General features: G+C 51.1%; 1 protein-coding gene across 4 annotated transcripts in view; it reads left to right on the top strand.

Annotated features, from left to right (window-relative positions):
- CdGAPr (GTPase-activating protein CdGAPr) overlaps positions 1–16,507 on the top strand; it is a 236,132-nt gene that overhangs the window by 187,140 nt on the left and 32,485 nt on the right. Inside the window, exon 1 of one of the 4 annotated variants that reach the window (XM_084606873.1) lies at positions 3,643–3,805. The exons of the other annotated variants lie outside the window; for them this stretch is intronic. The gene's annotated coding sequence lies outside the window, so the exon portion shown is untranslated. Of the gene's footprint in view, positions 1–3,642; positions 3,806–16,507 lie in introns of those variants that run through there. 4 annotated transcript variants of the gene reach the window in all.

The following is a 16,507-nucleotide window of genomic DNA, read 5'->3' as shown; positions in this document are numbered from 1 at the left end:
GGTCGCTTGATATGCTTCGGGCGGTCGAGGAAAAACGGAGGAGCGAACAGACATGGATTGGATTGGATTTGCTGGCCTCACCCTTTGTAACGGGCGGGCATCGCTGCGGCTAGGAGCGCCCCCTTTGTAACGGAGGTGGTGGCCGCTGCCCCCATGCTCGACTTTTTTTTTTTTTCCTCAGATATTTTGTTCTTAATTCCTATTGGCAATTCTACTTCTAACCTTACGCTTCATTTTAGCTTTCACTTGATTTTTGGGCCCCACCTGGCGGCAGTAACCACAAAACGTTCCGTATTTCTTGCACCGCACAGTAGACGGCACTGCCCAACTTCCTGAAACTCATGGTGCGGCGTTTACTCGGGAAATTTTTTAAAAGTCTTTTTTTCCCAATTTTCTTTCTAAAGTTCGGGGTGCAGCCGTTACACGCGTGTATACGGTACATGGTCTCGGTACTCCAGGAGTTCCCACACTCGTATCGCCACGCCAGCCGCATTTACGAACTTTTTGCTCCCGTCTGTGATTAGTCGGAAATAACAAGGAAGTACGCCCTCCTCGAGGGGTGGTTTTACTAGTCGCTCAGGGCGGCTGTCCCGTTTGAAGCAGGTATTCCTCAGACATTTCGGTCGTAAAAATCGGCTTCGGTTACTTTTTTTCCGCGTAGAGTTTTCTTGTTCCTCTTTCTTGTTCGAGACACCGTTACACAGTTTTCCCCCTAAAGCGGCCCCTTATCCTCTGTTCCGCCCGGGCCGCCTGTTACCTCTTTAATTTGTCTACTTTCTCGCACGCAGAGGAAACGATGTTTCAAAGTCGTGTTTAATGCAAGTCGATCTTGAGATCTCAATAGCTCTGCGCTCGCCCGACGGCGTATTGGGCCGTGGCTCACCAGTACATCGCATACGCTACGCGCTGCCGCGCGTTTACCATGCATAAATTAAGTTTCATTCTGCAGTAGTGCTGAGCTCTCGTCGCGTATTTCAGTTCAGCTCGAAGTATGGAAGTGCTTTGCAGCCTTGATGGCTGCGATCATGTGGCTTGATTTGATAGATAAACTGCGACTCGTGACTAAGGGGGTCTGGATACGCCAGCTGAAGAGGCAGAACAGAACGAGGGTGCTTTTCACGTGATGTGACTGTGGCCTCAGGTTTCTTGTGCTGTGCTAGGTTTTCTGGTTATTGCTTAAGCCGAGCACTGTAGTTGGAAGCTCAAAGTGAATGGCATAATTGTTTTGCGCGCGCACATGCTCTCGCAGTACAGCTCTCTTTAATCAACATTTTCGACGCTTCCTTTTCGTGACGTGAGGGCAGTTTTTTCGGTATGTGAATGTGTGCAGTCTAGCTGTCAGGCCTGACCCTCTGAGCTTCAGACTACGATGATTTTTAATCACTCATGTGTGTGAGCGCTTTAGGCCTAAATCCAAGCCAAATCATCGGCTGATTGGTATGAACGAAATTCAGTCGAATCTGGGCGCTTCCTACTCGAGGTGAGACCGGGAATCAGTTCGATTTATGGCGCTGTTCAAATAGCATCGGATGGAAAAGAACAAAAAAAAAAGTGTGTTCGAAATAACTAGATTGCTGTGTGCAGGCAGCACGCGTTCGTTTTCTTTAAGTGGTTTACTTCCTTGTGTACGATCCACTGACGTTTTCGACGATAGGGTGCGGATAAATTGACGTTACTATTTTGCTACCACGGCTACGGTACTATTGTACGTCCCCGAATTCTGGTTTGGAAGCGGCTGGTTTTTCATAGGACTCCGTTGCCAACTACCGAGAGCGAAGTTCTAGACCATTAGGCCTATGAGTGGATACTGCTGCCCGAAATGTTTTCTTTCGGTCCACTTGTTTGGAGGTCAGCCGAAACAGCCTGAATACCTCATCCATTGTTAGACTTTGCGGTTTTGAAACGGTCGCGAAATTGTGCCAGTCGCCGCTGCATCGAGCTCGCAGGCCTTGCTTCTCGACCACTGCACTGTACACCGATGCTCTCTCTCTTGCCAAAATAGGCTGAGCCCGTCTCCACAGACAATCGGATAGTCCGAGGTCCTCCAGTGGCCGCCCTCCTCCTGCCTTTGTGCTCGGTCCATTGCCATCAGCATCGTTCACGCTGCTGATCTGAGGGCCAGTAGTGGGCCTGCCAGGGCGTAGTCGGCGCGAAACGGCGTTCCTTTGACGAAAAGCCCCCTCGCCACGTGGGCCGCACCCGCGTGGCGCGGTAGCCGGCGCGTCGCCGTCTCGAGGATGGCCCGCGCGGCATTCCTCGCTCTCCCTTCCTCCTCCGGGGGTTCGCGGCTGAACCGGGCCTAGCCCCAGCTGCAGGCGTCAAGTCGCGGCGGCGAGAGCGGGCCGCGTTGTCCTATTTCGGCTCCAGCGAAGAAGCCGGGCGGCCGGCCGACCCATATGCCGCTAGCGCCGCTCCCCGCCGCGTTGTTGCCGACGCCTGGTCCTCTGTCGCTGCCTGTGCGCGGCTCCTCGTGCTCCTCTCGTCGTGGGCCCCCAGCAGCTGCGGCGGCTTCGCACCCGCCGTCCGTAGGCGCTCGCTCCTACCGCCGTCCCCGGTTCCCTGCAACGACGTGGTGCGAGGCGGCGCGTGTGGGAAGCTCAGCCGCGTCTGTCGCCCTTCGTGCGCGTGTTGTCGCCTCTGCGCGGGCTGCCACCGTAGGCGTGTCTACCGAAGCGAGCAGCGGCGCGGTACCGTTTCAGATTTTGAGCATTCCGGAGCCCCGTCGCTGGTCCCGCTCCTCTGTTCCCCCTCCCACTTCTCGGCTGGTGGCAGATTTTGTGACTTCGCGTGTGGGCAGGGAGCGCTTGGCACCCGGGCTTTCTCCCTCTCTTTCCTCCTCGGGACCCTGCTCGCTCGCAGAGGAGAAGCATCGGCGCTTCCTCGCTCTGCAGTTCATCGCCGGTGCGTCGACAAGTCCCGTCGCTGCTCCTCTTCATTCCCTGTGCACGCCCGGCGAGTCCCCGACGAGCAGTCCGACTCCGGCGCGTTTTCGTCCAAGTGAACAAGATCGTGCGTCGTCGTGTGATGTTGGAACCCGATTGTTCTCAGGGGCGAAATTTGCCCGAGGATTGACGAAGGTTGTGCAGTGCAGGCTTTTGCGGCCTGCGAGACTTGATGGCCTCTCTGCAGGACCTCGTTCATCGCCCTCGTGGACCTTCGACAAGTTGCGCGCTGCAAGGGTAGACGGGTCTTTCAGTGCTCTGCTGCTGGTGTTACCGAAGAAGGAGCTCCGTCTGTTAATTTTGCATCGTGTCCTGTGCGTATTCCACTGACAGACCTGCATCAGCAGCTTTCATTTCGACAATTTCAAGGACGACTACCATTTCGTGGCCTAAAGTCTGATGACGTCACCCCCTAAAGTTGTCAGTAAGCGTGGTCGATCCTTTCCTTTTTGCACGTGGATTTTAGCGGAACGTAAGCTCTGCTGTTTTTAGCCGTGCGTTTATAAATATGTGATCACCAGAAACATCTTGGCTGCGATGGTACTCCCACAGTTGAAGAGCCATCCGTGTTTCGCTCAGCAAGGTTGCTAATATTTCATAGGTTAGGGTCCCTAGTCGCTAACTTTGGTCTACCCAGCACTGCTTCGGGAGTAAGGCAGTTTCGTGCTTGTGTGTGCGCTTGCGTTGACATCAATACAGCCTTCTTCATCCCCTCCCATTTCGGAGGCGGACGGTCCGGACAAAACAGTTGCGCTGCAGCGGTGGACGTGCACTGACGATCACACGGCGTGTTTCTGTGTTCAGTGATGGCACTGAGCCGTCTTGCTGATGAAGACGTCACGGGATAATGCCTTCCTCTCTCGGTGAGTCACTTTCCCTGGTGTGCGCCCGCAGGCCTCTGACACCGTTGTGTCAATCGTCCCGAGACTTCTTCCTCCCAGTTCGTTCCTCATTGCATATGTCCGCGTGTGCCCTCCTTTCACTTTTACGCAACACTCATTTGATGACGGTAGAGAGAGAGAGAGAGTGTGTGTGCGTGTGTGCGTGCGTGTGCGTGCGTGTGTGTGTGTGTGTGTGTGTGTGTGTGTGTGTGTGTGTGTGTGTGTGTGTGTGTGTGTGTGTGTGTGTGTGTGTGTGTGTGTGTGTGTGTGTGTGTGTGTGTGTGTGTGTGTGTGTGTGTGTGTGTTAGATAGAGGGGGAGGGAGGGAGGGGGAGAGATGTGCGCAGAGGCTAGGAGCAACGCGGATTGTATTATTGTGCACAGTGAGCGCTCCGAGGTCCACAGCGGCTGTGGCGTTGTGAAGCTAGTGCGCGCAGGTTTTACGCGGTCGCATTTCAGCGAAGGCATTGCGCCGGAGCCTTACATCGAAACGATCGGGGACGAGACGATGGTAACTCGAAGAAAATAATCTAAATTCAGGGAACAACATTCTAAGTACTTGGTCGCTAGCATGGGTGTCGGCAGCATTTTGTCTTTGGGGTGGGGGGTGGGTGCGAAGTTGGTTGAAACAAAGTGAGACTCCACAGCGTCCAAGGGACATCATGTAGAAGAATGAAAAAAATCACAAGAAATCTTTCTGTCCTTAAAGGTCACAAGTTCCACAGTGTTGTTTATTAACGCTACGCTCGTACATTACAGCAAGTAAACACTCCATTACTTGGTGTAGCTGGGGGCAAGTGCCTCTTTTGCACCCCCCTGCCGACACCCATGGCCGCGAGCAGTCTACGATCCCCCTGCTTGCTCTCGCACCTGACGAGCTCACGCTCAAAGTTCCCGTCTAGGAGAACTCGATTGCTGTCTGCTGCTATCCTTGCAATTTTCAGGTGAACGCTGGCAGTGGCATGCCCTCATAGCGAACTCCGTATTCAGCGTGCTGTTGGATCTGTCATGAGATTTCCAGCTCTGTACGTCGTGCTTGGAGGCTCGGAGCATAGCCCGTGCAAAGATCTTTCACTCTCTTGCAGTGTACAGGAGGATACCCGTGGTGCTGTTTTTGCATCCATCGAGTTGGATTCATAATCTGTTGTATAATTCGCATTCGGCAGCAAACATTGCACCTGTAAAAGGACGTAGAGGGCAGCCCAGTCCCATCATTGTTCCCCTTAGGATTTTTATTATCCGGCTCTTTTTGGCTATGCTAATAGGAAAATGCACATTTCTCGCCGAGAAGGTTCAGTTGAAAAGTCTTTCCGCCAGTCTATTAAAACCAGTGACTTAATCAATGGAAAGGGCGAGTTACCACGATTTTGAACTGAATGGCAGTGTAGCTCTGTGATCTGCGCAAAAATCGGCGTCGACGCCCTCATTTCAGTTGTGAAATTAGCCTTAGATGGTGACACCTGTGTTTCCTTTTTTGGTTTGTTTGTTTGTCTTTACCTTCTAATGGTAGCTCCGTTCTTGGTGGATGGCTCTGTTACTGCAACGCGCTATCCTGTCTGCACAGGCCAGTTTCCATTTATTTTCGTCGCCCCTTTAAGCCCTGGAATGTGCATTTCGCGCTATGGCATCTCGGCGATTGTCCACGCGCGTCTCCTTCGATGGGACTATGGCTTCGGCTTATTGACCCTTGTTAGCCTTCTAACATCGCAATACCATTCCCCCCCCCCCCCCTCTCTCTCTCTCTCTCTCTATCTCTATTTTTTTATTTTTCAGTTTACACTACCAGACATCTCCCCCATTGTTGTGCGGAGATCTTTTCATGCACACGAAAAACGGAGCCCAACTCTCGTTCAGCGACCGTCGAGGCTTTTTCCCGCGCGACGGCGCACTTCAATATGCGCTTGATCCTCGCTAATGCGCCGGCTTAGCGCCTCCGAGACCATTAACAATCATCAGCCTTCGCACAGCCGCTTCCGTCCGCATAAAGAAATAAAGCGGTGCTTATATACGTTGCAGATCGCGTCCTTTTATGCTTCCCTTTCTCTTCTCGCCGAGTCTCGCCGCACGCTCGGCGCGCGCCGCTCGCGTTGTAGTCGGCTGTGGAACGTCTGGCCCGCGGTTCTGCAGCGCAGCCCGGGCGGCCGGAAGCTGCCCGTCAAGGCGCACCTATTGTTCCGTCCGCGCACGGCCTACAGTGGCCCGCATTGTTCGCAACCCTTGGTCGCCGCCGGCGGAGCGGCTAGGAGGGTCGCCGTAGTCGTGCCACTTCCTCTCGCCTGTACTGTTTGGAAAGGCGCCGCCTGATGGGGCACATAGCTCTCTCTCTACGTGCTGCTCTGCGACCCCTGTCTGACCGTCGTGCTTCGAGTCCCCTGCACAGCCACTGTCGCGCGGGGCAGTTTTGAGGCAGCAGCGGTGTTGCGAGCGACTCAATTTGCCAAGCAGCAGGCGAACGCGAGGTGGAAGCGCGCCCCGAAGACTGCATGGCGGTGGTATAGACCGTTTACAGCGAGTAGTTCAACTCTTCCCTAAAAGGTGGCGCCACAAGGACGGCCGTCATTGCTGGCCTTCGGAACGCATCGGCGCGCAGTGCTAAACTGCTGCTGTGTATCTTGTGTAAGAATACCAGCTGACTTTTAAACAGCGCTGCTTTGATGCAGGTGTCATCTGTATTATCGAAGTATTCTGCGAGGAAGTAGAGCTAATGACCCTATTGTTTATTGGCGGAATAACAGAAGACGATAAGGTGCACATTATGGCCTAGGCAACCGTTTTTCTGGGAGATGTATCACGAGTTCATGTTCCTTTCTGGGACAAGAAAGCGCCTGTGAATTGAAGAGAATGGCTATACCTCACGCCCCAGCTCGTTCTAGCACCGGCAGTAGCCATGGCAATGCGAGAACGACCCTGACGTACGTTTTCTCAGGAATTGGATATTGAGTCTTTGCACTGCTGCCGAGTTTTTTTCGCAGGGCGAGGTACCTTGACGTTGCTATTAATGTATATGCAGTTATACGAATTGATTGCGCAGAGAAGGAAAGTTAGTGTGGGCATGTAAGTGAATCTGTTTACTTTAATTAGGTACTATTCCCTAGGATATGCGGGATCGAATCTCGGCCTCGGCGGCTGCTTTTCGCTGGAGCCAAAAACCCAGGCGCCCGTGTTTTGTGCGATATCAGTGCACATTAAAGAACCCCAAGGGGATGGGAATTTCCGCAGTCCTCCACTCATAGCATGAGTCGCTTTGGGACGGAACACCGCACAAACAAAACCAAACTTTAATTAGACAAGTACTGCTGAAATACATGTAATAACTGCTGCTTTTATGAAACTAATGCACGGGCCAATGATGAAATTTACCATAAGATTTTTTTATATCCCCGCTTGCTTGGGCTGCGTACCGTGCGTTCCGAATTCCGGTGCAGTTTCCAGTCGCCTTCGCCCGAGCGCAGGTAAACGCCGCTGAGCGCCTGATGCGGCCTTCAAGCAGCGTAATAGTTTTTTGAAGCCAGGACGTTTACAGGAGATAAAATTATATCTTATCAATTGTCGGGGATTACACGCGCGTCCATATTGAGCAGTAAGTATTGTGCACAATGTTAAATGAACATTCATAATGCGTCTCAGCCAGCATAGTCTGAGCATGCGTTCGCCCTTTGCGCAAGAAAATAAAAAAAAAAAATAAGTTTGAGGGAATAATCAGTTTGTAATCTATTCAGTTTTACAGAAAGTCACGTTTTCCACAAAGGGCACTAGAGAGGGAATTGATAAAAAAAGCAAAAAAAAAAAAAAAAAGAGTCGACGGCTGATGGGTTTGTCGAAACGTTCTAGCCAATGCAGACATTTAGGAGGACGCAATAAATGAACTACGTGGTTAAATTAAACATTTTTTAGCACCTACACATACTATAGCCATTCACATGAAGTTTATTGCCTGTCTACCAGCTCGTTGTCCCCAGCGATAGCGGGTACGCCGCACCGTGCAGCCGAGTACTAGCGCGCCGAAAGCCGTCAAACCAGAAGGCCCGAAGGCCAGCGATGGCGGAAGGGTCACATGATCAAATATGGCAGCGCCCATGCGCTCGCGCTGTAAAGGGTCTATAGCGGCGGAGAGCAAAGTTTCTTTCTTTTTTTTTTTTTTTTTCCCTCGCTGCCGCTCATTAGGCGCATAATACTGAAAGGTCATGCGTGGGAGAGTTTCGCGGTCTGAAATGTTTGCGGTTAACGTGTCTTGGAAGCTCGCTGCGTGGATGGAGCTGTGCTGATTTCTTTTCTGTTGTGTCCTACGGTTTTGCGTTGTGTCGTTATGTCGTTATGTGCAAACGCTTCCTTCCATCATCCTCGCTCTGGCGGGTGCGAGGTTTGGCAGTCTGTTTTCTGAAGCCTGCGTGTTAACAGCAGCAGCTATCTCCAACTGCTTTTCTCTTCGCATTCCGTTTAGTGTTCCGCCGAGCTCAGCTTTCAGCAAGATGCGTGATAACAAGTGCACTTGTTTCGTTCTGGCCATCCAACTTGCGATAGTAGTGTGCGGTCGGATGGGGCGACTTTTACGACGCTTTATTTTTTTTTTTCCTTTAAGGGTGATTGAAATGTGGTGTAGAGAAAGCGCCTGCCTTTGGTCTGGCAGTACAGGCGAAACAAATTTTAATTAGCTGCCTTTGTTTTTGTGGGAAATGAATGATGGAAGAGCGACATCTACCGCAGTTTATCGCATTACTCGCTGTACCCTTAGTGCTCTCGGATTGGTCGACGCTGGCCTTGACAGCTGACGGCCATGTTCGATATGTCGGACCGCCTCGTAAATCTTCGGCGTCGACGAAGACTTTCCCGTGTTTGCCGTCCGGGCGATAAGAGTGTTCCGCGCACTGACGTGTCTCGCCTGGAAGCCGGGCTCCGTTGAAACTATCGTATGAGGATACTCTCAGGCATGACCTTCTTCCGCCTTGCCTTGTCGTGTTCGCGACGTTTATCTTGGGCACTAAGTAAGTAAATAATAACAGAAAACACAAGGAAACTCGTGTAAACCGTCTCAATCGCTCCGTCCTTTGTGCTTTTCGAATTCGTCGCTTACAAGCTGCGGCTCATCATTTGCTTTGCCGCTAGGTACGGCTGTCTTACAACCTCGTGTTTTTCTTAGTGGGAATTCGTCAGTCCATTGCCTGGCGCTAGTTCCGCTGTCTTCGAGACCGAAGGAGGAGGGGGGGGGTCTTCTTTCTTGCCCTTCTTTGCCGGCAAGACCTGTCTTTCGGGGGCAAACAGGGCAACCCGCACACCGCTCGTCTCGCGTCTTCAGTGGCGGCCCGCCGAGCCATCGTGTTGCTATCGTCTTTTGTTCCTGCGTGCGACCGGGCGGCGCTCGGCACCGCTGAACCAACAGCCGCGCCTGGCTCGCCCCCGGCAGCCACTTCATCGGTGACCCCGGAAGGATACACGCGGCCCCTTGGTGCGCCATAATGGCAGGGTTGGCTGCTCGGATGGGTGCGTTCGGCGGGATCTCTGTTTGCACCGGCGTCCGCGTCGTCCTCGGTCCAGGTGTTCGACGCCGCGCAGGATGATGCACTGCGGCCGTTCTCGCAACGTCGCGTGAAGGGCGGTTTGCAGCGGGGCCGCGGGCGCGACGCGCGTCGTTATCGGGGCGCTGTTCTTCTTATACTCACATTTTTCTTCGAAGGATCTGCGCACACTGCCACAGATTCACTCGTGGGTTCCGGGAGTGGCGCGGTGCTGCATCATAAGGCCGAGGGAGACGCGTGTTCGATGCGGCTCCGCAACTTCGGGATCTGCACGCGGAAGAACTGGCTTCTCTGGGCGGTTGCGGCGGTACTTTATTTTCCTGCTTCCTAAGGCGTGGGTTTGTCTTAAAGAGAAATCGGGGGTTCTTCGTCGAAGAAGGAGCTTTGCTGAAGTTTATGTGACTGCCTATACTTTGTACTGAGCCTGAGAAAGCGGAATCGGAATATGGGGCACTGACGTCTTTCGAGAAGGGCGGAACTCGGAAAGAGAAAGGATGAAAAAAGGCGATATGGTTGTCAATATAATTTCAGTCAATTTTTCTCAGCACTTCCAAACTGCTGTTGAAATGCTGTTGTGATATATTTCTTACAGATCTCGTGCGTTTGGCAGCGCTGTGTTAATGTATTTTATGTTATCACTTACACTACTTGTGAATTCATTTAGTGTTCTATCAGTGTGTTGTGTTACCTTGCTAACAAGTTTCCCTATATCTTCTTTGCATGTGTTATTGTATGTAGTTGTATCCCCCCTACAATAATGCCTCGTGGGCGCTGTAGGTACTTACATATATAAGTAAATAAATAAATAAAATACCGCTCCGAATGTTAGCGTGGACAGTCGCTAGAAAAATTCGGACACTAAGGCTTGTGAACAGGAGGTCGAACGGTAAAGCTAGAAATCCAGTATGTTATAACTTCCCCGGAGTCAGCGGCCTGTGATTTGGTAGCTTCATTCTGTGCCGACAAATCCATTCTTTCTCCCAGGACATACAGTCAGAGCTACGGGCTTACGTCGGAGCGCAAGTGCCAGCTGTCACCGTATATAGCTTATTCACGTGACGTCATTGTAGCTTCACTCATTGATTGATTGATTTATCGGAAGGGAAAAGCGCGGTACTGTCTCACTTGTTTTCTGTGGACACCTCAACCACGCCGTAAGGGAAGGGAGGAAAGTGGGAGTGAAAGTGGAAAGAGAGAAAGAGGAGCCGTAGTGGAGGGCTGCGGAGTAATTTCGACCACCTGGGGATCTTTAACGTGCGCTGACATCGCACAGCACACGGACGCCTCTTCGTTGGCAACCATGGCAGGCACTACGCAACTGCGGAGAGGGAGAAAGAGAGAGGGAGGGCCTACGGCGAATCACGACACGGCGTCGATGAAATCCGAGCTCTGATTGGACGGCGGTGCAAACGGCGTCTCAAGTGCGACAAATGAACGGGGCGCCGCAGAGAGGACGCCCGTCGACCGGCGCCGACGCGTCGGAAACATTGTTTGTGCGCTTTTAGTTTCGAACCGCCCAACATTATGGCGTCTCCACAATACAGGGTTGCCACAACTTCCGCCTGCTAAACCTGATAGTGAATAGGGTCTATACGCCGATGCTTGACCACCGACTAACCGGACTCGGAGATCGCTTCATAGCTTTCTCTAGTAACGTTGAACGAAAACCTGTATGATGTTTCGTATACTTACGGAATCCATTCTTACACGAACTTTAACTTTCCCTGTCTGATTATTTTTTCCCCCGTTTTGTGCGAATTTTGTTAAATGGTTGCGCGCATACCAAAATTTGGTGGGTGGTTTTGTTGCAACCATAGTCCGCTGGCGCACTTGCTTGTAGCTAATTTTTGATGCAAACAAAAAAGAAAGCGAAACGCTGGTTATTATACGAGGATGATTACGTGTCTTCATGCATACTGCGGATGGAACCAAGGTCGTGGTGGTGGTCGGTATTCGGTTAAATAGCAGGCACCGCTAACGGTCTAGAGTACGGCTTGATCGATGAATCGCACACGCGACTGCACGCATGGGCTGCGGCTCGCTCGCCTTCTTTCTTCATCCGGCCGTCGTGCTTGTTTTCCTAGCGTGTCGACCCGAGCGAGGCATTTGTATGGATGAGCGATGTCTGCGATTCCTCTTCCGCGTGCCGAGCGAGCGAACGTGCGCGCGAATATTGTGGGAAACGTATCGGTGCTCGTCCGCCGCTACTCGCGGAACGAGTTTGTTTTTCGAAAATGAACATGTATATATAACCATATACCGCCGCGGGCCGCGAAGCTCGCCTTCCGATGATGAGGATTGCGCGCGGGACGCGCCCTCGTTCAATCTTGATTATCCGCCGCGTATAACACGCTCGTTCCTCGAAACTGGTATGCGTGAACGGAGCGCTGGTACTCGGGTCGGTTCTGACACGTTAACCCGCTCGCGCGTGGGCTCGATTAATGGTTCGACCGGAACCGACGTGTCCGAGGACCGAGCTCGTAACAAGTTTATATATAACGCTGGCCAATCGCCCATTCCTTTCGTGCATCCAACCATCTGTTAGTTCCTGTTGATCGGGTGTTGCCCGGTAGCATGCTTTCTGGTTCGGGCCGAAGAAGGTTATCCTGCGGGCTGCTTGGACGGTAAGGAATCGTTTAGTTGCGAAACGCTCGTGGCCCTATATGCCTAGCACGGTAATTATTAAATTCGTCATAATACGAGCCTCGCCATAGCGAAAATGGATTGATGCGTTATAGCTGATCTGTTGATAGCTGCAGTTCGACCATGGGTGATCTCAAAGCTGGCGAAACGCGACATCGGAGAATCGTGGCCGAAACCTTATCTGACGAGGCTCACGCCGAAGGGGGGAGGAGTAGAGAATACCTAATACCTGGGGTTCTTTAACTTGCGCTGATGTGAGCGTTAACCATGCTTGCACGTTTATCATAACTAGCCTATAGCCTAGTGTATTTTGAAAATATTTGGGTAAAGAAGCTGTTGACAAGCGCTAAGAGATTAGTGGGGCAATTCCCTTCAAAACTTCCGACCGTAGGGTTTTCGTAGGGCTTCTCCCGTTGGTAACCTTTAATAAAATGCTAAATTATTTACCGTTGCCAGATGGGAAAGAAACTTGACACCCGGAAGTGCCTTACGCCAGAGTTATAACCATGCCTCACGTTGGCAAATGACATGGCTCTGCACTGATTGGTGCCTAGGTGTGACATCACGAGACATGTCCGAATTGGCAGGAATCGCCAACTTGGGCAGCACTTTCGAGTTGGGAGTCGAACCCACCGGGACTCATGGATCCATGAGTCAGACATGCTTAGGTCATTGAGGAACTTTTCGTATGCGTGCGGCTTCAGCTTTATGCAGCCGGGCTTTGTGTCTGGCGGTCGTTCACATAACATAACTTGCGACTGCATGCTAATGAGTATGTGCGACCCGAAACCGAATTGACTAGTGCACAGAACTCGCATTCGACCTAACCACGCCAAATCGCACGTCTTTTTCTTTTATTTCTATCTCTTTCTCTCTCTTGGTAACATTCCGCTTCCCTGTTCACATTTGAGGGTCAAACTGTATGTGGTGTGTGGCGGCATTCCTTGGGGTTAATGCTTTTGTTATGGCAGCATAAGAAGGGCTTCAAAATTATAGGAGGTAGCCTAGCCAGTGTATACGCGTTCCATTCTTGTTCCAATTTCAGCCCTGTTTGGCCCCTGTCCTTCTCGCTTCTATAGTAGGTGTCGTTGTCTGCAAGTATCAGCATTATTGCGATCACTTCACGCACTGAACTCCTAATCCCTTGGCATCACTGTCACGTCATCTCTGGGTATCAGCATTATTTCAATCATTTTGCGCACTGAACTCCGAATAGAAACTCTTGGCATGTCCGCAAGTCTCAAGGTCGTGTGGTGGCTTCGGCAGTGAGATGGGCGGTTAATTGATGATGCCTGCCAGTATTCCGTCTTCTGATTCTTCTGCAGTCTTTAGCACTGGAGCAGCAGTGAGCTGAGCTCCTAGTTTTGACCGATCAGTTAATTTTATTTTTAAACGTTAGTACCACAAGAAGTTTGACAGCCGTGTACGACGATCAGAGAGCACTATATTCGGTGCTGAGGGTCATTTTCTTTGGGCTCATTTTAATGCACGGATGCGTATCCTTGGTGAGGGGAGCAGACCTTTTGATCGAGGTCCCGCCCGCGCGCTGCAGTGATGTACCCGGTCGGTCGAGGCGCGCCCGCCGGCTGCGCTTTTGAGGTCGCGGCGAAAACATGGCCCGCAGTCGTCGGACGCGTTGGTCGAGTGGAAATTAATCTCTTCTTATTCTCGCCCTCGTGCGCGCCGGACGACTTGGCGGGCAGGCAGAACGGCCTTCCTGGCCGACCGACCGACCGACCTTCCCGGTTCACTAGCTCACGCCGTGCGGATCCCCCCGCCTTGTTTTGGCTCTTGTGCGTGGGTGTTGGCCTCTGTCCCGCGACCTCCTCATCTTGAAGCGATAATGCAGTGTTCTGTATGACCAACACGTAGCTGTGTACGCACGCAACGTTTTCCAGCCCCACGTCGAGTGTGTCGATGGGGTGTGATCACGTGGCGTCCTGTGACCGTATGTCACCACGTTCAAATATGCATTGCTGAAAGAAAAAAAAAAGAACTTTATTTTTACATTTGCATGTTTCTTGTTTATTCAAGAATGTGCGGGGAAAAAATTGTTTTTAACTCAAACCGTTCAAAAGTTATCGACAGTTTTCCAACGTACCCCTCCAGCAAGCGTCAAAAAACGGAACTGAAAGATTCATACTTCCAAGGTAGCAGAATTATAGCCATTCAGATTCTTTCCTACATTTTTTTTTTTTCATCTTTGGCCTGTCCAGAATTATAGAACCTAGAATATACTAGGAACTGTAGCAGAATGCAAAGAACTCGAAGAACGCATTGCCTGTAGTGTCTGCTTCATTCTGCTTCATATAGTTACCTGATTCCTGCGGCTATGAATCTACATTCAGATCTTCAACAAAAGCCCGCCACACGGCTTTTTTCTTTCTTTTATTTTAATGCGCGAAATGCTGCACATCAATCATTTGAGGACGCAAAAGAGGACAGGAAAACAAACAAAAAAAAAGTGCTTGAGCTCGCACAAAGGAGACTGTACTGCATCTGGAAGGGCCCAAGCTATGAGCCTGGTGCCTTGCCCCCAGCCCTTCTTTTTTTTTTTTTTCTAGACATTCGCTTCAAATATTTAGACGCGTTTTTCTCAAAACGTACTTTTTTTTTGCTACATGCAGTTACGCGCGCAGAGATAACTTCTGTTCTAATAAATATTTAGCCATAAAACTCTGTTCTTTCTTAGTACATTAATCTGAGCAATGAAGCAGAGCGACTGAAAACTACCGGCAATGGTTTCTGTTATGGGCTGCTGTATGAAAAAAATTCTGCCAGTTGTAATTTTTATGCGTTGCTCCGACCACTGAGTATAATCAAACTGCTATTAAAATCTCAATGTGCGTCGAAGCGGGCATAGTCTTCTCTGGACCACCAGTGCAGATCTCAGAAAAGGAAGTAGTACATGTTGCGAGAAGGGGGGGGGTCTTAACAAGTGGCTCCGTACAGCTTCGTCATAAACGCGGAACTGACTCATAAATCGACGCTTCCGTTATCAGCTCTGCCCGTGATGGAAATATAGCGCGCACGCGCTCTCCTGCGTTCCACACTGTACCAGCCACCGCTCTGTTACCCTACTGGCACCGTGCTGCGTCGCCCGTGCAACGCTACCCTCCCCTCCCCCATTATCTCTCCCGGCGACGTTGATATAATACCATCTGACCGCGCTTTAACAAGCTCGCATACGCAGCGTGTAACTGGGCATAGCGAACCGGGTCTTAAGTGTGCTTGTGCTTTCCTTCTTTCTCAACCCTTCCCTCACAGGGCGGCAAAAAGTGTGCGCAAAGGATGAGGTGTTGCTTCGTATTTCCTTCCTTTGTTTTCTTTTCCGCACACCGGACCGCTCCCTGTTCGCTGCTCTGCGCAGCGGTGCCTAGGATCGCCAACACTTGGCGCCCTGTTTAGTGAGCGAACCGTGGCGCCAAAGAGTGAGCCACTTGCTGCTGCTTCGGGGAGGCTAATAGCCCTAATAGCCGGCGGCTACGAGACGAGCGCTTTTCCGAGAGCACGCGACCGGCCGGTGCCGATCTACCTTACCACCACCGGGCCATGTGGATCCCCGGCTTCGTTCAAATGGCGCTCTTTTGGCATAGCCTGTAGAGCTCTGGTGCGCACAATAGCGACTTTTTATGTTCCTTTTTAGCCGGCGCCTTTGTCTTCTAGCGCAGAGGACTGTCTAATAACACTCGTGAATAGCGCGTTTGTTCTCCAAAGTCAAGTTTTGGCAGTGTATATAATTGCAGGGTTGGTTGCGAGTCTCGGACCGAGGTCGTCCACTTTTCGAAATTTACTGTTGTTCCGTGCTGAAAAATGGGGTGGCTCTTCGTTGTTTACTCATGGATGCCCAGATTTAGTGGATGCTATAAAGGCTACCGCGTCGAACACCGTGCTTAGTGACGTGGTACACTGGTTTGTAAAAGACGAAATTGTTTCCGGTAACTTGGTTGCTTCAGTACTTACTCGGGGGAATACGAAGAAACCCAGCGGGCAGAAAGAGGACCCGAACGGAGTCGATTGAATCAAACAGACACGCAAAATGATTCCGTCTGTTCTCCGTTGGCAAGCAATGTTTCACAACCCCGTCTTCAGAGTTTTTCATATTAGATTTTGAGGTACAAAGGCGACTTCTCCAGCACCATAGTACCAGTGTCAGCAGATCTTATACCCCTGTCAAGCGCGCAAAATAAAGTGCACTTAGGGCGAGTGTCACTTACGAAAAGTGCACTCTACCGCTGCTAAACAGCGTAACATAAGTGCACTTGCCAAAGTGTGCACTCAGGTCGGAGTGCGTTCGCAAAACAGACTTCGAGGGCTGAGCGCGTAGCCTCGCCGGCAGAAATTTCTTCGTCACAAATGTATTATGTAATAAGATACGTATACAAGTTGATTTTACGTGTTTTGTACAAATTTGCATTTGATGAAATGTTTTATAATAGCGACGGGCAAAATATCAAATAACAAAAACGTGATGTAACCGCGTACGCAACTTCCACATTATGAGTAGCCCGCCACTGCGGCTACGCCAT

This window comes from Amblyomma maculatum, chromosome 6 (genome assembly GCF_055883805.1).
Source record: "Amblyomma maculatum isolate TAMU_Amacu chromosome 6, ASM5588380v1, whole genome shotgun sequence".
NCBI lineage: Eukaryota > Metazoa > Arthropoda > Arachnida > Ixodida > Ixodidae > Amblyomma > Amblyomma maculatum.
Note: the sequence above shows the minus strand (reverse complement) of the source record. Positions and strands in the feature narration are given on the sequence as shown.